The 22,241-nt window shown below is 33.0% G+C and overlaps 1 pseudogene; it reads right to left on the bottom strand.

Moving 5' to 3' along the window:
* Nucleotides 1–3,177: 3,177 nt before the first annotated feature.
* LOC127546675 (elongation factor 1-alpha 1-like) lies at nt 3,178–3,822 on the bottom strand (annotated as a pseudogene).
* Nucleotides 3,823–22,241: the final 18,419 nt, after the last annotated feature.

Genomic DNA, 22,241 nt, shown 5'->3' with positions numbered 1-22,241 from the left:
TTGGCTAAGAAATAGATTAGTGGATCAGTGGAAAAGGTTAGGTTCACAAGACAGAATAGTCAACTATAGCAATCTAGTGTTTGACAAACCCAAAGATTCTAACTTTTGGGATAAGATTTCATTATTTGATAAAAACTGCTGGGATAACTGGAAATTAGTATGGCAGAAATTAGGCAAGGACCCACACTTAACACCATACACCAAGATAAGATCAAAATGGGTCCATAAAATTAGAGGAACATAGGATAGTTTATCTCTCAGACTTGTGGAGGAGAAAGAAATTTGTGACCAAAGATGAACTAGAGACCATTACCGATCACAAAATAGAAAATTTTGATTATATCAAATTAAAAAGCCTTTGTACAAACAGAACAAATGCAAACAAGATTAGTAGGGAAGCAACAAACTGGGAAAACATCTTTACAATTAAAGGTTCTGATAAAGGCCTCATTTCCAAAATATATAGAGAACTGACTCAAATTTATAAGAAATCAAGCCATTCTCCAATTGATAAATGGTCAAAGGATATGAACAGATAATTTTCAGATGAAGAAATTGAAACTATTACCACTCACATGAAAGAGTGTTCCAAATCACTATTGATCAGAGAAATGCAAATTAAGACAACTCTGAGATATCACTACACACCTGTCAGATTGGCTAAGATGACAGGAAAAAATAATGATGAATGTTGGAGGGGATGTGGGAAAACGGGGACACTGATGCATTGTTGGTGGAGTTGTGAACGAATCCAACCATTCTGGAGAGCAATCTGGAATTATGCCCAAAAAGTTATCAAACTGTGCATACCCTTTGATCCAGCAGTGTTTCTATTGGGCTTATACCCCAAAGAGATACTAAAAAAGGGGAAGGGACCTGTATGTGCCAAAATGTTTGTAGCAGCCCTGTTTGTAGTGGCTAGAAACTGGAAATTGAATGGATGCCCATCAATTGGAGAATGGCTGGGTAACTTGTGGTATATGAATGTTATGGAATATTATTGCTCTGTAAGGAATGACCAGCAGGATGAATACAGAGAGGCTTGGAGAGACCTACATGGACTGATGCTAAGTGAGATGAGCAGAACCAGGAGATCATTATACACTTCGACAACGATATTGTATGAGGATGTATTCTGATGGAAGTGGATTTCTATGACAAAGAGACCTGAGTTTCAATGGATAAATGATGGACAGAAACAGCTACACCCAAAGAAGGAACACTGGGAAATAAATGTGAACTGTTTGCATTTTTGATTTTCTTTCCGAGTTATTTTTACCTTCTGAATCCAATTCTCCCTGTGCAACAGGAGAACTGTTCGGTTCTGCAAATATGTATTGTATCTAGGATATACTGCAACATATTTAACATATATAGGACTGCTTGCCATCTTGGGGGGGGGGTGGAGGGAGGGAGGGGAAAAAAAACGAAACATAAGCGAGTGCAAGGGATAATGTTGTAAAAAAATTATCCTGGCATGGATTCTGTCAATACAAAGTTATTATTAAATAAAATAAAATTAAAAAAAAAAGATGTGAATGGCATTTTCCATTACAAGTCTATTGGAATTGCTTTGAATCATTTCATTGTTGAAGAGTTTTGGTATTATTTTAGAAAAAAAAAATGTGCTTGAGTAAAGTATAGAGTGTCAAATGCTGGAGTCAGAAAGACTGGAGGTAAAATCCCACTTCATACATATGACTCTGGGTAAAACTATGTGCATTGGGTTTCCTAAACTATAAAATGAAAGAGGTAGATTCTTTGGTCTCTAAGGTTTCTTCTGGCTTTAAATCTATGATTTTATAATCTTATATGTCACTGTATTAAAAATGGTTCATCATTAAAAACCCTCGATGTTAACATATTATGGCAGATCCTTGAAAGCTATTTAAGAACAATTGATTGAGCATAGGAAGAGAAAGTGTCTATTTTGTTTGAGTGCCATTATTTTCTCTTATCACATCCTATTAAGGTTGTGCCTTTGAGAACAGGAATATTTTATATCCCACAAACATAAAGAAATCTAAAAAGCATGATTTTACTAGGAGTGATTAATAAATTATTAATAAAATTATTCTGTTACCATGTTGTAAGTCTCGTCACCCTTTTTGTGAAACATAAATGGATTTTTTGTTCATATATTTTAGTATTTCTAAAACTCATTTTGTTTTTATCAAACATTTTATTTTTCCAATTGCATCTAAAAATAATTTTAACTTTATTTTTTAAAGTTTTCAATTCCAAATTCTCTCCCTCCCTTCCTCTCCTCTTCCCTCATTGAAAAAGCAATCAATTTGATTGTTATACAAGAACAATTATGCAAAACATATCTCCATATTTGTCACATTGCTTATCCCAAATTCCATATACTATAATAAAAACAAGATTTTTCAAAGCATGATTAACTCATATGCATTTTTGTACCACGTAATATGATGAAATACCACCATCTACAGGAACAATGATGGTGCTGCATTTGACAAACTTAACACAGAATCTAAGTATCAAATCCCATTTACAAATAAATATTACAATGTATAAAGTGGATCCAACCTGAGATACAGCTCTCACCTCTATCTACTTCTTACCTGTTAAAATTCTTGTCAGTTTCCTCCTCCAAATTTTCCACATGTCTTAATTATTTAGTTTTTGGTATTTGTTTTGTTTTGTTTTGTTTTTAAGTGGGAAGGAGGGGTCAGAGAAAACTGCTATGTACAAAAAGTATTCATCAAAAAAGAAAATAAATATTTCACAGAATTTCCATCTGTCATCCTATTAACCTCTGAGTCTCTTGAAATTATAATGGTAGGAATAGAGCACATTAGCAATCCTTTTACTTTAAAACAGTACCTCCTTTTCTGAATATACAAATGTTAAGAAGAAATGCTCAAAAGGTTATTCATTAACTATTATGCAGAACCTTGTGTTGTCAACCCAGTTTAGTCATGTTTCTAAAATGCTTGATCTTATTTTATAAACATATCCAGAGGATACATTTTTTTTCATTAAAATGTTTTAATGGTCTCAAAATTGTCATGAAACAAAAAGTCACAAAGCACTCTTTTTCTTCTGAAGGTACACTGTTATCCTTAAATTGAAATGGCCAATTGAGACAAGTCTTGAGACTATTCTTCTATCGCTGATTAAGACTATGGTAGCAGGTGTTGTGCCGAATATTCATTTAGCCTTATGGGCTTTCTTGGCAGATTTTATGACTTTGCCAGCTTCAGCAGTCTTCTTGACAGCTATCTTGATGACACTAACTACAACAGTCTGACTCATATCATGAACAACAAAATGAGGAGGATAATCAGAAAAGTGCTCAATACACATGGGCTTGTCTGGAACCATGTCAACAATGGCAATATCACTAGATTTCTGAAATTTAGGGTTATCTTCCTGGTCCTCAGCAGAATGATGATTAATCTTTTCCTTCACTTCAGCAAACTTAAAAGTAATATCAGCACTGTGATAATTCAGATCAGGTGTACAAACGGCATTGTTCTAACCTTATGGTTCAAGATAATGATTTGTTCAGTGAAGGCAGCTACTTCCATAAGTGGGTCATTCTTGTTATCACCAGCCATATTATCATGACATCCATCTTTGATTGACATGTTTTTGATGTTGAAACCAACATCATCCCCAAGCAGAGGCTCACTCAAAGTTTTGTGGTGCATTTCCACAGACTTCACTTCAGTTGAAGTATCAACTTGGGCTGTCTCCACATAGCCAAAAGGCATAGTACCAAATAACATCAATCTTGTAGATATCTTGGAGGGGCAGATGCAGGGTCTTCTCAGTTGGATGAGTTGGTGGCAGTTAAGTAATTTTCACAAAACCTGTGTTCTCATGACAAACACTACAAAAACACAAGTACCCATTTTAAAAATAATTTTTCTCATCATTATTTATTACAAAATGAAATAGAAAAAATAGTCATGTATGGAAAAGGCACTGAACTTGGTGTCAGATCCCTGGGTTAGAGTTTCATCCTTGATGCAAAATACTTAGATATATGAATCTAAGCAAATAATGCATGATCTGCATATAATACTTCCTGATCTGTATAATTCTTCTACTTCATTGTGAATGATGCTGACAACTGCATGTTGATTCCTATTCATCATAAGGACTGTATTCTTTGAAGTTTCAACTTCATCTATTTTGTATGTGCTCAAATTAAAAATACTTTTCTCCTCCTCATGTCCTCAAACAATTGCTCCTAAACAGCTTTCAAGGATCTACGAGAATATGTTAATCAAGGAATTTTAATGATATGCTATCTTTTATATCATCACACAAGGGGCAGCTAGGTACACAGCAAGTAGAGCACCAAGCCTGGAGTCAGAAAGAAATGAGTTCAAATTTAGTCTAAGATATTTAGTAGCTATATGAACAATATTTTAAAAGTTACTTGACACTGATTACCTCAGTTTCCTCATTTATAAAAATAACTGAAAAAGGAAATGGCAAATCCTGCAGTATCTTTGCCAAGAAACTCCAGAGTCAGACATGACTGAAAATGACCGAACAATAACAACATAGAATTTTGAGCTGGAAGAAACTTTATAGATCATGGAATCCACCCTACTTCATTTAGTAAAACAGGTAAAATCACTTGCCTGAGGTCATCCAGGTATTTTTGAACTCAGGTCTTCCTGAATCCAACATTTGGCACTCTGTATGTAACCATGTGTTTCTCTCAGCAATTCTGAGACTTAGCAATCTTTTATCTTCAGTTCTGCCTCTCTGTGTGGGACTACACTAAGTCCTTGCCAGGAGTATATAAATTTGAATGTTTATCTAATTAGAACTTGGATCTGGATTTCCCACCCACTAGCAGATGCCACATTCTTTTTTGATTGCTATATTTCAGTGAGTTTTAGTCACATGACCTTGGCATAATAGAGTTGGTTTTCTACTGAATCAGACACATATTCTTAGATATTATATGCAAAATTTCCAAGCATATAATAGACAAGCAAGCAAAAAGTACATAATAACAAGCACATAATGCATACTAAAGCAATAAAATGTCTCCTGAGCTGATTTGAGCTCATTATTTTCCTACATTCTGGAAGCACCCCAGATTTAGTCTCATTCTGAACACAGGAGGTCTGGAAAACATACATCTTGAGCATGTTTAGTTCCCAGTAGCCATTGTCCTTCAAGTGGGCAAAAAATGTTTTATTTGTCAGGTGAAAATTTGGAAATTCTTTTATCAATCTGATCCTAGGACCCATGATATAGGGAATGAGTAAACTCAGAAGAAAACTGAAGCTCCCATAATGGTTTTCAATCTTGGCTGTCTTATCCTAGCAGTATTTTCCAACATTATCTGACCAAAGTAGTCTATGATGGAGGATTATAAGTGGTTCATTCTAGCAAGATCTCTAGCTGAGGAATGGCTGAACAAGTTATGTTATATATTTGTGATGGAATATTACTGTGTTATAAGAAATGATGAGCTTAAAGGTTTTAGAAAAATCATAGAAAGACATAAAATGGGAAAGATCAAAGTGAGAAGAACCAAGATAACATTGTAGTTAATAATAGCAATGTTGTTTTTAAGAATGACTTTGAGCAACTAAGTCATTTTGACTATTATAAATACACATTTTTTTTAAAAAGGGACACACAAAGATTCTTCATCCAAAGAAGGAAAGAAAAAAATTTACATGATAACTTTATTATATATTTAAAAGGAATAGCAAGTCATTCATAATAGATTTACAGCTTCAGGTACAATCATTTTTGTATTGTACTATTATGGAAATGCTTGTTTTATTCCATAAATTCAAAAAAAGAATAAGAAAAGCCTATTTTCATCATTGCCAATCCTGAAAATTCATTTTCCTCAGCCTTAGGTGTGACCACTTCTATGCCATATCTATATGTCTTCTTACTTCCTATAACTATTCCCAGACAAACCTCCCACTTCCCTCATTACTCCATGCAACAAAGTGGGATAGAAGCAGACAAAGTGAGAAAGTACATTAGGAAAACACTTTATGAACCTTAGAATTCTAAACTGAAATGAGATACATGTGTATATCAGGAAAAGATTAAAAAACATCACTTCAGGCTATATATTCACAGATCTAAATTTAAAATGAAACTTGAAAGCAGCCAAGTTGACTCAACAAGCTCATCCTGTATATTTCCTGAAATCTCTGAGTTCAGAGTCCATGAGACTATGTCTAAGAGACTTCCAGAATGCAGGAAAACAAAAAGCCCTCATCAGTTCAATACACATTTAATTGCTTTAGTATGCATTATGTCCTAGTTATTATATACTTTTTGTTATTTATTAATTTATATATTCAAATGCACTCATATCCCAGGCCAATATTCTTCCACCTAAAAGGAAGAGAGAATAAGTGAAAAGAGGCAAAATCTTGTATTGACAGGCCACATGTTGGTCCTATACAATACCCAATCAAAAAGTGCCTTGGCACCACAAAGTAGACACACCAAAAACAGTCAGAATAACTGGACATATTCTGAATTGAATATTGGAGCCGAATGACAGTTCTGTGGAAGCAAGTCCATAAAGAATGGCAGCAAGAAGAACACACTGTATATGGTCTAATGAAAAGAGTCCCACTTGCCATTCCCTGTGTTATATACACACAATCTGGACAGATTAAAAGAATCTCACAAAGCTATATAAGTTAATATTGAAAGATTCAGGATTCAAACAAATCCTATAACTCCAAGCTCAGCACTCTTCTCACTGTACCACATTTTCTCATGTTGGTTGTGTGGAGGTAATTCTTAAGAAGTATATTTATACCATAGGGGTAAACATAGCATTGGTGATAACCTAGTTAAAAAAACTATAATGTCTTTTCCTAGGTTATAGCTAATGATTCCATAGATGAATTATTAAACAAAAGAAAAGTGAAGAAGAAACAGAGAAAAATGTGGTCTTACCTCACACTACTCTATTCCATGAATGCTATGGCTTTTCCATTTTTCCCTAATTCTGCACCTTTGCAAATCCTTCTTCTCATGATTATCTTATCCTAGTTTCATCTTCTTAAATCTATCCGATTCAGAGAACTCCCCAAATACCACCTTCCTTGAAGGAAGAAAAAATTCCTTCTTTTGTGACCTAATATTTCATTTTGCTTCATGGTTGTTGTATAATAATGAATAATTCGATTTACATATATTTTACCATGTTTAACATATAGTGGATTACTTGCCATCTAGGGGGAAGGATGGGGAGAAATTGTAATACAAAATTTTGCAAGAGTCTAGGGTGAATACTTGCATATATTTTGAAAATAAAAATCTTCAAATGGTCAAAGGATATGAACAGACAATTTTCAGAGGATGAAACTGAAACTATTACCACTCATATGAAAGAGTATTCCAAATCATTATTGATCAGAGAAATGCAAATTAAGACAACTCTGAGATACCACTACACACCTGTCAGATTGGCTAAGATGACAGGAAAAAATAATGATGAATGTTGGAGGGGATGCGGGAAAACTGGGACACTAATGCATTGTTGGTGGAGTTGTGAACGAATCCAACCATTCTGGAGAGCAATCTGGAATTATGCCCAAAAAGTTATCAAATTGTGCATACCCTTTGATCCAGCAGTGTTTCTATTGGGCTTATATCCCAAAGAAATACTAAAGAAGGGAAAGGGACCTGTATGTGCCAAAATGTTTGTGGCAGCCCTGTTTGTGGTGGCTAGAAACTGGAAAATGAATGGATGCCCATCAATTGGAGAATGGCTGGGTAAATTGTGGTATATGAATGTTATGGAATATTATTGTTCTGTAAGGAATGACCAGCAGGATGAATACAGAGAGGACTGGAGAGACTTACGTGAACTGATGCTGAGTGAAATGAGCAGAACCAGGAGATCATTATACACTTCGACAACGATATTGTATGAGGACATATTTTGATGGAAGTGGATTTCTTTGACAAAGAGACCTAACTGAGTTTCAATTGATAAATGACGGACAGAAGCAGCTACACCCAAAGAAAGAACACTGGGAAACGAATGTGAGCTATCTGCATTTTTGTTTTTCTTCCCGGGTTGTTTATACCTTCTGAATCCAATTCTCCCTGTGCAACAAGAGAACTGTTCGGTTCTGCAAACATATATTGTATCTAGGATATACTGCAACATATCCATCATATATAGGACTGCTTGTCATCTAGGGGAGGGGGTGGAGGGAGGGAGGGGAAAAATCGGAACTGAAACGAGTGCAAGGGATAATGTTGTAAAAAAAATTACTCTGGCATGGATTCTGTCAATATAATTATTATTAAATAAAAATTTTAAAAAATAAAATAAAAATCTTCAATAAAAATAATATTGAATAATTGTGCATATCTATAACCCCCTTATTATATTATAAATTCCATGAAAGCTGAGGACGCAGTGTTATTTAACTTTGAATATACCCCAACATCCTGTGCAGTGTGCTGTTCTTAAAAATTTCTTATAAATTGTTGAGAAGAGGTTAATAGCAAGACATTTATATAGCACTTTGAGGTTTATACAGCAGTTATCCTTACAAATTCACACACTATGAAATATGCAGGATAATAATATTCAATTTACAAATGAAGAAACTAAGGTTCCTAAAGATTCACTGATTTGTCCAAGGTCAAAAAAAAAAAAATTCTGAGATAGGATTTGAAATGAGATCTTACTGAACTGCTTGCTTTCTCAGTGCTTCTTTCACTATAGCACATAGCCTTTCCAGAAGAAAGAGCCAAAGATAATGATTTACCTGTATTTTGTTCTATGATCCCATAGTTCAGAACAAAAAGAAGACAGAAGGAAGAGTAGAAGTGGTATAGAAAGAGAATACTGTCTAATCAAAAAAGCCACCGAAATAAAAATTGAAATTTTAGCTCCCAGATGGATATTCCATATTTTAATAAGTCAACTTTTGTAAATTATTGTGCAACTTTTATATAAAGAGTATCTAAAGGTCATCTTTGTGCTTTGTTTTCTTTTTTTTATTATAGCTTTTTATTGACAAAACATGCATGGGTAATTTTTCAACATTGACCTTTTCAAGCTTTTTTGAAAGCCTTCAACTGTAAAGATGTTTTCCCAATTTATTGCTTTCTTTCTAATCTTATCTGCATTAGTTTTGTTTGTACAAAAGCTTTTTAACTTCATATAATCAAATTTTCTGTTTTGTGATCGATAATGATCTCTAGTTCTAGGTCACAAATTTCTTTCTCCTCCACAGGTCTGAGAGGTGTTCTTTATGCCTAGATCATGAACCCATTTTGATCTTATATTGGTGTACAGTGTTAAATCTGGGTCAATGTGTGACTTGTTTTCAAATTGAATTCCACAACATAAAATTATTTCATTTGTTTCAGGTTCTTTGTTCAACATTATTTCCAAGAAAATAATTTCTGGGAATGAATGATGAAATTGTGATTTGTAGCTTATGTGAGCCAGATCAACTCAACCTTATTTTCTGGTTACATCTCAAGGTACTTCTGGGTTATCTTTTTGTATCTTTTAACTATAATGAGTGATTGTTGATAAAGTAGAAAAGATAAGATGAGACAAATTCAACTGACCATTTGCAATATGACTAATTTATCAGTAATTGCCATACCCATACAAACAGATAAGATAATTGGGAGATTGGGAAACACTGAGACTGATAGGGAGAGGCATATGTACTTAGTATTCCAAGAACTGAGAAGTTTTTTCTAGCACTGTGGGAATAAGTAAGTAGAGAAGAAGACAAAATTATTGCAGTTCTGCTTGAGCATCCAAAAGGCCAAGAAAAAGCTTGGATACTGAGAAAAAAAAGTGGAGGATGTGGAAACTAGCTTTGGTGTGAAGAAATTGTTGTTTAAAAAAAAAAAATGAATGCAAGTCAGGGGACATGTGGTGGAGGGAGCATTGTTTGCCTTCAGTTTCATCTTCCTTTGTTGGCATAGTATATATGTGTGAATGGAGGAGACAATGGAGAGTAAAGCAAGAATTCATGGGTATTTGTGGTAGCTGAGGTTTGTGGCTTGGCTACTCTAGCTAATTCCTGTAAGTGTGGGGGCAAGTATTGGGATCAATTGCAATCATGTTTATCTGAATCATAACAATGTGCTAAACATAATACTGGCAGTCTAGAATGCAAAATGAAAATACCTCAACCCTTAAGGGGCTTACATTCTAGTCTGGGGAACTTCTCTTCTGACCTTTAAGAAAGTTGTGGAGATAGAATTAGGAAGAGACATGATAATTTTTAAAAATACAGCCTTTTACTAAGATTATCATTTGAAGTATATACATTTGGTCTTAAAAAGTGACTCAAAGTAGGATGATACCTATTTTTGTTTTTCTCATGTTTTTCTTCCTTCTCATATAAAAAATGATCCAATACAGACTATTATCTTTGCAATAATTTATATGGTTCATATTTCATCATAGAATAGTCACCATATTCTCAAAGTGTACTAATATTTTCTTTCAACACTTGAAATAAATCATTTAACAATTAAGCCTCTTTCTTTGACTCAGGGATCAGAGACCATTTTTAGGAAAACTCTCTAACTAAAAAACTAAAACTAATACCCCAAACCAACTACCAGAATATTTACTTCCCTGTTTAGCTTCAGAGGATAAAAATCATATTACCATGATAGTGCAACAGTCTATAAAAATAACAATGTATAGAAACTGGCCTCAGGCATTTACTAGCTGTGTGACCCTGGGCAAGTTACTTAACCTTGCTTGCCTCAGTTTTCTCATTTGCAAAAAGAACAGAAGAAGGAAATGGCAAACTATTCTAGTATCTTTACCAGAAAAATGCCAAATGGGATCACAGAGTCAGACACAATTAAAATGATTAAACATAACAAATATACGTGTGTGTGCCCATATAAAAATGTATACATGTACTTATAAAGTCAGCACTTTATAAGATTTTAGGATACAAACACACATGTATCTAACAAAATAGCTTTGTGTTTGTAATTCAATTTGAAAAAAAGCTACAAGCATGGTCTTTAGCAATTTTTTTCATTGCATGAAAGATGCATAATAATTCATCAATATTAGCATGTATCATTGAGATGGTGGAATACTTGTAGATATTGATATAGATTATAGATATAGATATAGAAGCATATATATTTTATATGTATTTTAAGGATTCTATCTACATACAGATATAGATATGTAATTGCAAATATATGTGTCTGCATATACACATATACAACATATATGCTAAAGTTATATAAAGTGCTTATTTCAAAAAAAAAACCTATGAAGTAAGTTGTGCAAATATTATTGAGCCCATTTTACAGAAGTAAGAAACTGGAGCTTAGAGAAGCTAAATATTCTGCCTGTGATCATATAATACTTATAAGTAAAAGCTAGAATTAAAAGCCTGCATTACACAAACCAAATCTATTGTTCTTTTTGTTATATTAGAATGTCTTTCTTGATGCATCTTATAGTAGGGATGGAGCAAAATAAGTTGAGATGGGAGTTCACAAAAATAAAGTTGACATTTCATTTTTAAAAAAAGATATAGAGGCATAAAATGAGCAAGAGCTATTAAAAATTTGTTGAAAGGGGGACTAGCATTACCAGACATAAAAATATATTATAAAGTAATAATTATAAAAGCTCCCTTGTATTAAGGAATGATTGCAGAAATAGAACAATGAACCAGAATAAAGAATTTCTGAGTTCAGAAATAGAACTTAGTGAATATAAAAGATTGGTATTTGGTGAACTCATAGTTAAAGAACACTATGGAATGTCTTACTATTCAAACATTATTCTGTAAAAATTGATGGGAAAACTTAAGTTGTAGGTACCAAAAAAAATTCTGTGTAAAGTCATACCTAATGTCATATATATCCCAAAAATGTGTGTTTTAACAATGATCTAAATATCTTAATATAATTAACATATTAGAAAAAATAAATTATATATTAGACTCAACTAGATTGAAGATGAACATTTGTATCATTCAAACCAATAAAAGAAATAGTTGAAAAAAATCAGTGAGTTTTACCTTGTAAAGAAAAAAAAAAGATTCTGCACTAAAAAGAAGTATTTTTTAAATTAAAAGAACATATTCAGTACAATATTTAGTATATACTTAGATATATGTATGTCATATCTTTATTTGATATAAGATAAAGGTGTCACTTTCAGAATTTCTAGGAAATACATTATAAACTTTATTATTTGTACTCTTCTCTGGAGAAATAACTGAAAGAATGAACAATTTGTGAAGGAAATGATGCAAGTTGTTCATAATCCTTTTCTCTCTGTCTGTCTCTGTCTCTCTCTTTCTCTCTCTATTTCTGTCTCTCTGTCTTTCTCTCTCTCTCTCTCTCTCTCTCTCTCTCTCTCTCTCTCTCACACACACACACACACACACACACACACACACACACAGATTTATAGTCCCCTAATCATTATAGGTAATATAATCAGTTTCAAAATTTGAAGCAGTTCAAGGCTACATGATGTTGTGTCATACTAATCCTTTAAAAGGCACATAAATGCTCTGACATAAAACTATTATTGAGTAAAAGTGGCTTTGTCCCTTGATTAGGCATATCATTGGCCTTCATATCCAGTGGAAAAAACTATAAATCTTTTTTCCTACATTAAATACCTTCAATTTCATGTCACTGACACATATGTAAACTAGGTTTGCCATAATTATTGCCCAAGAAAGTATGAATCGTTTTTACCCATTTTTTTTTGGGGGGGGGGAGTAGGTAGGATCAAGTGACTTGCTCAGGGTAACATAGCTAAGAAGTGTTAAGTGTCTAAGACTGAATTTGAACTCAGGACCTCTTAACTCCAAGGGCAGTGCTCCAGCCACTGCACCATCTAGCTACCCTGTCCTTTTTCTAAGAAAATCCTTAGGTTGGACAAGATATGTTTCTCTGATATGAAAATTTAGTTTTTATTCTATTCTCAACTGAGATTTATCTGAAATCCAGAGTATCTAACCCTGGCCTGACATAAAGATGTTATATTCCAGTATGATGTAGGGCAGCTAAGTAGAAAAGTGGAAAGAGTTCAAATATGGTCTTAGACACTTATTAGACAAGTTTCCAATTTGCCTCAGTTTCCTTATCTGTAAAATTAGCTGGAGAAAAATGGCAAACCACTTTATTATCTCTAAGAAAACCCCAAATGGGACAGATTTGAATTCAGACTTTCCTGATTCCAGGCCTGGTGCTCTATCTACTGCACCACATAGATCATATAGATATTAAATCCAATTTCTCTAATTTTTTGCAATGGATAGAATACTGGGCCTGAGTCAGGAAGACTCATCTTCCTCAGTTTAAATCTGGCCTCAGAGACTATCTTGTGATCATTCACTTAGCTCTGTTTGCCTCAGTTTCCTCATCTGTAAAATTAGCTGAAGAAGGAAATGAAAAATCACTACAATAATATTTTGTCAAGAAAATCTCAAATGGGATCATGAAGAATTGGACATGACTGAAACTAGTGAATAAAAACAGCCTCTATGTGACTAAAAGAAACAATCGTGTACCTTTGACACATGTACAGCTATCTTTTTCATCCTTGAAATTATGAATGAATTTCACTCATAAATGAGAAATCTGATTCTGACAACAAAAACCTTGCCTCAATTTTCTGAACAGGTGAAAACTCTAGTATATGTTCAAGTTAACACTTCAATCTTTGCACCATGTCATCTCTTATACTTAGTATAGCTGCATTTTTCTATAATATTTCTCTATTACCAAGGGACAATTATAAACCAATTTCCAAGAACTATCCATAAACTGAATTTTTGCTAATTATGCTTAGTATCAGGGCACAGTCTTAATATTGGTATTAGACTATAATTCCAAATATAGTTTATTCTACAATCCATAAACAATTTTATTATGTCAGTCAAGATTGATTGATTATGTCAAGATTTCTAGATATTTAATCCCACACCCAAAATCTACTCATCACCCTACATCCCAATTCCCTATAAATATCAATATTCAAATGAAAGTATTTTCTATTTCTCAAACATATTTTCATAGTATTGATGCATAATGTCAATATGAATCCAGTCACCAGAGGGCTATTCACTGAGGAAACCAGTGAGCCTAATTTGAAATAAATATTCAGAATATATCAGCAAGAGAGAAGAAAATTAACATAAATAATAGCTACATCAATTATTAGTGAATCAGACAGGCAAATAAACAATATAAAAACATTAGCATTCTACTTGTACATCAACAAGCAATTAAATGACACTAGTTACTTTGACAACATCAAGTAATAAATATTAATGTACAGCTACTATCTAAGGGTATAATAGATTGAACACAGAGAAATTTAGTATACAGATAATAAAAAGTGGGGGAAATATAAAATCAATGAAATTGACAAATAAAATACCATTTAAAATGAAACACAATTGATAACTTCTATGAGAGGAGAAAACACATAAAATATTCTAAAAGGAAATCAAAACTTATTTCAAAAGGAAAGTTTATATCAACATTGAAAAATTAGGCAAATGCAAAATACAATTGAAAAATTTGATATTCAATAATTTCCCTTTAAAAATAGCCAAAATTTTGTTGCTTTTTTGTGTGTGGTTTTTTCTTTCACTTTTTTATCTTATTTTTCTTGCACAACATGATGAAATAGAAATATGTTTAGAAGAATAACACATGTTTAACCTATAATGACTTGTTGAATGCCTATGGGAAGGAGTAGGGGGAGAAAGAGAGAAAGGTGACTGTTGAAAACTATCTTTACATGTATTTGGCAAACTAAAAAGCTATTAAAAAGAAAAATGTCAACATTGCTCTAGATTTAACTTTAAACTCAAGACATAAAGAATAAAATGAACTGACATTTTAAAAAGAAAATTCAGGAAAAATAAAGTTTTTAATAAATGTATATTAAATATATAAAGCAACAATGCATAAATTGCTTTAAAAGAAACAAAAAAAATTAAACTCTCAAAAAAATTGTAAAAGAACATTGTTTAAAAAAGATATCCCATAGATGAGCTTCTACTTCTAACCAGCAGATGACACTATGAGGCAAGGTTTGGCCCTATAGGTAAGGGGAAATACAGTAAGTTATTAACACAGCTACATTTTCCAAACCCCAACTTCCTCATCTCTGTTAGTGGTCCTTAGAATATTACCTTGGTTCATGTCGCTACTTCAACCCTTTCTCTAAAAAATAGAAACTTCAATGAAATATGAAATTAGTTTTGCTTAGCCATTAGAAATCTATTTGTTGTTCTTCAATGGTTTCAACTGTGTCCAACTCTTTATAATCCTATCTGGGGTTTTCTTGGTAAAGATATTGAAATTGCTTGCAATTTCCTTCTCCAGTTCATTTCACAGATAAGGAAACTGAGGCAAATGGGATAAGTGACTTGCCCAAGGCTACACAGCTAGGAAGTGTCTGAGACCAGATTTTAATTAGGTCTTCCTGACTTCAAGCCCAGAACTCTATCAACTGTGCTACCTCACTGCCCTGTAGAGTAATCGATAGCCCAGGAGGAAAATGTTCCTAGTCACATGATTAGTAGATCTCTACAGTTTAAAGGTTTGTGAATCATTACCAACATCAGAAACATAAAATTTTCTTTCATAGTTGGATTTGTGGGAGGCAGCAGGGAAGAACATAATTGCTTTCCTGTCACTCCCACTGGAGTAGCAGGGAAAGTGTTCAGTGCTTTGTTCAGTATCTGCAATATATTAGTAGGTGTTTAATAAATGCATATTGATTTAAATTGAATTGATAGAGTAATTCTCTTGTGTGCTCTCTTGCTCTTGCTCTCTCACTCTGTCCCCCAACTCTATGTATATCACAAAGTATTCAATGGCTTCATCTATTATGCCTTCCTATCAATTACAGAGCAATAAGGATCAACAATAACTTTAAATGAAATAAATTAACAATTGGAAACAGTTTAAATGCATATAAAATTATGTAAATGAGGGATCATTTCACAAAGAACATAAATGAGGGAAGTATACTAAAGGTATGGGAAAAATTAGAGTGCATTAATCCATTAAAAGACAACTAACAGAACATCAATAAATACCAATATGTATGCCTCCTTTCCCATATGTATTAAAAAATCTTTATGAGATGTTTCTAGATAGGAATCACAGCCATCTTTAATAAGGGTATTAGAAATAGATTATATATATAATAGAAATTATAATTTCACTAATTATATTCAACAGTGGACCATATCTTTATAATATCATAATTGACTAAAAAAAGTTTGGAAAATATAAGGTTACACAAAGTGCTTTTTTGCTCATTATTTTTAAAGCACTTGATTCAATAGAGCAAGTTTTCACCTCCTTTCCAATAAAGTATTTGCTATCCTTCTATCAAAATCAGAATCAAAGACCCTAAAAAGATATACTGAATAACATTGTCTACTGACTCTTATCACAAATAGTAGGCAAGGTATAAAACAGTGAGATGTGTGTTCACCAAAAGAGTTAACCACTATCATAGAGGAGGGATCGAGTGCAGATTCCAAACTGAAGAGACATACCCTTTGGATGATGAGTTACTCCAGCTACTCCTGTTTTGACATGATTTTATGTTATTTATATCAAGGCCATGACCTTCAAAGCCTCCTAGAAGAGACCCATATCTACAATCATTCAAAACCATGTCCAATCATCCATAAAGGGAAAAAACATCAAGTCAAATAAAAAAGCATTAATTAAGCACCCACTATTAACATTGTGCTAAAGGCTGGGGATACAAAGAAACACAGAAAATAATTCTTGTTATTAAGGAGTTGACAATCTAATGAGGAAGACAAAATACAAATAACCATTTACAAAATATATATTATGTGTGTGTGTGTGTGTGTGTGTGTGTGTGTGTGTGTGTGTGTATGTCAGATATATAATGGATAGAGGGATGAATCTGGAATCAGTTAGGACAAAGTTTAAATCCAGTCAAGTAATTTATTAGGTAGGTGACTCTAGACAAATAATTTAACCTCTCTCAGACATTGTTTCCTCATCTGTAAAATGAGTATAATAATAGCATTTACTTCCACATTGCGGTTGTGAAGATAAAATGAGATAATATCTGTAAAGTAATTTACAAGCCTTAAAGCACTACATAAATGATTTTTAAAATAGATCTAATCCTAGTAAGAAGATACTATGATTAAGGAGGACTGGGAAAAGCTTCATGTAGAATATGAGACTTTAGCTGAGATTTAAAATAATTGAAAAATATCTGTTGTCCAAATTAAAACATATTTAGATGAAGATTCTATTGAACTTGTCCGTAAGCATGACTTTCTAAAAGAAACTGTACGAACAGACATAAAATGGGCTATAAAAGAACTAGAGAAAAGTTAGTTTTTCTCTAGTTGAATTGTTTTCAGGAAATCCTTTAAATGGTCTACCCAGACTGGTTAGTCTATATCACAATGGTGGCAATGTCAAAAATGAGAAAGGGGCATATTCAAGAAGTGGCATAAAGAAAAATCAAAATCTACAGGACTTGAGAGAGAAAGAGTTAAAGATAATGAGTTTAAATGACATCCAATTTGGGAATTTGACAGACTATGATAATGTCCTTGACAATAATAGGCAAGTTTGCAAGAAAGGAGATGGAGAAAAAGATAAGAGGTTTAGTTATAGACATATTGAATTTAAGGTGTCATCTAGTCCAACTGTCCAAATTGTAGATGTAAGACTAGAGATAGGCAGAAATGTAGAGATATTTGGAATTGTAGGCAAAGTCAGGGTCCTATCCAACTCATTATATGAAATAAATATGATACTGATACGTAAAACAGAAAAAGGAAAAACAGAGAAAGAAATTATAGACCAATATCATTAGTGAATATGGATGCAAAAATATGAGATAAAACGCAAGCTAAGAGATCACAACAATATAATAAAACGATAATGTGTTATGACTAAACAGAATTTATTCAAGGAATGCTTATTTTAACATAAAGAATACAGTTAGCATGATTAATTATATCATAACAAAAGTTTTAAAAATCATATGACTATATAAATAGATGTAGCATTTTTTGTAAATTAGAGCACTTATTTTTATTTAAAAAAAAAACACTTGAAAGTATAAGCACAAATGGATTTTTCCTTAAATTGATGAAAAAACAGTACCTAAAACCATGAGCAAGCATTATCTATAATGGGCATAAGCTAAAAGCCTTCCCAGCTAGATCATGTTTGAAACAAAGATGCCCACTGTCACAAACATTATTCAATATCGTATTGGAAATCCTAGTAGTAGCAATAAAAAAAAGAAAAAGAGAAGAAATCAGAAAAGGGAACAATAAAACAAAACTATCTCTTTTTGCAGACAGTATGATGATCACTTTGTTATTGGATTTGTTTTAGCAGGTATTTTAGACTATCTAGAGTTATTTTTACTATCTCTTCTAGCAGGATATTTTTATAACTAATGTAAATATACATTTACATTACATCCTGTTGCTTTGCTAAACTTATTACTTGCTTCAATCAACTTTTTAATTGAGTCTTTGGGATTTTCCAAAGTACATTTGGAAGAACAAAGAAGTCAAGAATATGAAAGGAACTAATGCAAAAAAAAAAAAAAAAAAAGTAAAGGATGGAAATAGATTAAAGGATTTTAAGTAGATCTTAAAATATATTATAAGATTGTAATTATCAAAATGATCTGGTACTGGCTAAGAATATAAAGGTACATCAGTGAAACAGAGTACAGACACAATTTATAGCAGTAAATAAATATAATAATCTCGTACTTAGCAAATGTAAAGACAAGTTAAGGAGATAAAATTTTATTATTTGGTAAAACTTGTTGGTTAAGCTAAAAAGCAATCTTGCAGAAATTGGATATAGAACAATATTTTATGTCATTTATCAATATAAGATCAAAATGAATATATGTCCTAGATATAAAGAGAAAGGACATAAGAAAATTTGAAGTATATGGTATATGTTACCCCTCAAATATGTGGATAGGTAAACAGGAATGGATCAAGTGAAGATTTTTTGAGAAGTCATGAAAGTTTATGCCAAGTAAAAAAAGCAAAGAAAGAAAGAAGACAAATGGGAGGGTAGGGATGATACAGAAGGCAGTCTTCTCAGAGAAGGTAGGGAATGGAATGACTTGTACATGTAGAAAAGTTGTCTTTGGCAAGAAGAGCTACAGTACATATAAGTCAAGGTTGAAGTGATTTTGTTTCCCTGTATACATACCTTTATACCCATACCCTAAGCAATATAAATAATCACTTTTCAGTGCCATGCATCCTCATCCCATGCCAAACTTATGCAATTCATTCATAGTCAGTAGAATTTTGGACACATATTGCTGCTGAACTCCCAAATCTAAACATTTTTTTCTTCTCTACATTTTATATAAAGCTGAGCATATAAATATAGTAAAAGCAAAATGCGTCCTGAATATAGTCTTGATACATATCCAAAGCCACTCTTTCACAAACAGCAGGTTGGAAAGCATCTGTGCTAAACCGATTTTAGTTTGAACTAGCATTTCCTTGTCAGAACATTCTGTCTACATAAGAATTCTGAAGACTTTTAGGACTCTTTTAGTGATGGGTATTTGAGTCAATAGTTGTGTTCTTACAGCACTTTTCAAAAAAGAAATGCTTTAATGCCTTCACAGTTATTTTGCTACCACTTAACACTATAACATAAGTAGTGAGAGCATTATCCTAAGGGCCTTAACCAATGTAGAATAGGCTATTTTATTTTCCTGGAAAGGTATTGAAGCGATCCATGAGACTTAATTGTATTGGAGGAATGGAACCATCACCATCTTGACTTTTGTCTTACCACTAGACTTCAATGACATTGAAGGAAAGAATGAGATTGACAACTTTGCACAACTCTGCCTCATTTAAATTCAATTCACTCACAAGTCAAGATATCACCCTTGATCTCAGTAACACTTTTTGAGAATAAAGGAATAAAGGAAAAATGGGAGATTATGGCTTGGGCAATTGAAACTGTTTCCTAGTCTTCCTAGATTTGGGTACAAAAAAAGCAGGGTAAAAGGACCTATGAGTCTAACCCTCTTATAAGCTTCTGATCATCATTGACATCATGGAATCAGCAAAAGAACACATAAATGAATCAATACTGTGTCCTTATTAAATCAATACCTTGTTCCTATCTGATGACAAGAAATATCATTTCCCTGCTATTGCTAAATAAAAATCCTAAAATTTAGTTCATTTTAGTCTTTAACCAAAATACAGTATAAAGTACCATTTCTGAGTTAAAACAATAGTTTTATAATTGGGAAAGCTTTTTTTTCTACATTGACTAATTCTTCATATAAAGAGATCAAATTTTATTCAACATTCAGCTAAATGTTCCACAAACAATGTATCAATATGTATTCACAAGAATGACTAACTTGTAATTTAGTAATATTAGTAATTCATAATTCGCACAAAAAGAGACAGTAGAATATAATGAAAAAAAAGGCCAAGTATGGAGTCAGGGAGACCTGATTTCAAATCCTGTCTCTTATACATATTGAATATGTAACCATGGACAAATTACTCAATGTTTCTTTCAGTGTCCTGTACAACTATATCATATTGCAAATAGGTAACAAATCTGGGCTGGTGAAAGGATTAACATTCATCAGTTATCAGGCAGTTCAGAGCTTTTTATGTATCAGGCACTTGCTAAGTGCTGGGAAGTCAGAGGCAAAAAAAAAATCTCCTCAAGGAGCTCACAGTCTAATGTGAGAGACAACATGCTAACAATTATGTATAAATAATATATAAAAATAAAGATTAAAAGAGATTGAGAAAAACTACATGCAGAAGGAGGGTTTGGGGGGGGTGGTGAAGGAAACAAAAGATAGAAATGAGGAGGGAGAGAATTCTAAGCTTAGGGAATAGCCAGTGAAAAGCATAAGTGTGGAGCATAAAAGTGTGGAGAACAGCAAGCAATCCAGTTTCACTGGATCATAAAGGAGGGGAATAAAGTATAAGACTAGAAAAGGCTAGTTTATAAAGAACCACCTCTTGATGTGAGTCAGAATAAAGAAAAAGATAGTAAAGTCATCTGATAGATATGAGATTAGGAGGAGGGGAGAAGAGTGAATTTTCAGAAAATGATCTCTATTTCAGAGACATATGCATCAAAGTTTTCAGTTTAAGAGAGTAGCAAGAGGAGAGTCATGAGAGGTTTGGAGGAATGAAAAAAAATTGGAAGAAACTCTGAGGAGTTGGATAATGAATTAGTTAGGAAATTGTAAAAGGATTTCTTTGCCATAGAGAGGATCCAGTTCAGATTATATAACATAAATTCACAGAGGTCCCAGTCAGTATAGTCTCATGATTTTTTCCAGCCTCATTCAATAATATATTAATAGGAGCAAAGACTACAATTAGTGGAGTAATCCAAAGTTGATGTTTGCAGAGTAAATGCATTGATAGGATAAGGAGGAAAGGGAATCAAATTGAACTAGTTTACAAAGCGGTCAAGAAGAGAGAAGGAGAAATTATAGTCAATGCAGAGGGGATAGACTACAAAGGGAATAGAGGTTGTGCTGAGTACAAAAAACAGGTATGAAGAACAGAACTGTGGCTGCAAAGGAAAGGGAGATATAGACTACAGACTATGGTTAGCTGAAGGAATTTCAGAGTAGTCAGAGAAGTGTCCTGAAGTATGGTAGGCAACAGTGGGAAAAGGCCCCTTTTGAAATGGGAGCCTGGAATTTGATTCCTCAGAGTTACTAGAAAATGGATTTTGCACCGGGGAAAAATGATGCTTTGACTCTCAAAAAACTCATTTGGCCTTGTACAGTCAGTTGGAATAAGCAGAAGCTTCTTAGATAATCAGAGATGGTTGAATGCCTGTGGAGAACTTTCCAGCTTACCACACCTTCTAAAGCTATTTATGCCTCCTAAGATGACTTCCCCTCATTTCCTTAAACATTTTCTTACATTTATTTGGAATGTATTTCGTATGCACTTGTAAGTATGTTGTCCCTCGCAATAAAGTCATTTTTTCTGTAGGTGATAATATTCCAGTTGCCTAGAATAGTGCCTGACACATATTATAAACCATTTAATAAAAGTTTCCTGATTTCTTAGGATTGTAGGTATTTTCTTGTCATTTTTCTTCTCATTCTTTTGCATTAGAATTTAGCAATGAGTGACAGAAGAAATGGCTACTGCTCCAATCATATATTGCTGTGA

The sequence above is a fragment of the Antechinus flavipes genome, chromosome 2, assembly GCF_016432865.1.
Source record: "Antechinus flavipes isolate AdamAnt ecotype Samford, QLD, Australia chromosome 2, AdamAnt_v2, whole genome shotgun sequence".
Taxonomy (NCBI): domain Eukaryota; kingdom Metazoa; phylum Chordata; class Mammalia; order Dasyuromorphia; family Dasyuridae; genus Antechinus; species Antechinus flavipes.
The sequence above is the reverse complement of the archived record's forward strand: the minus strand, read 5'-3'. Positions and strand labels throughout refer to the sequence as shown.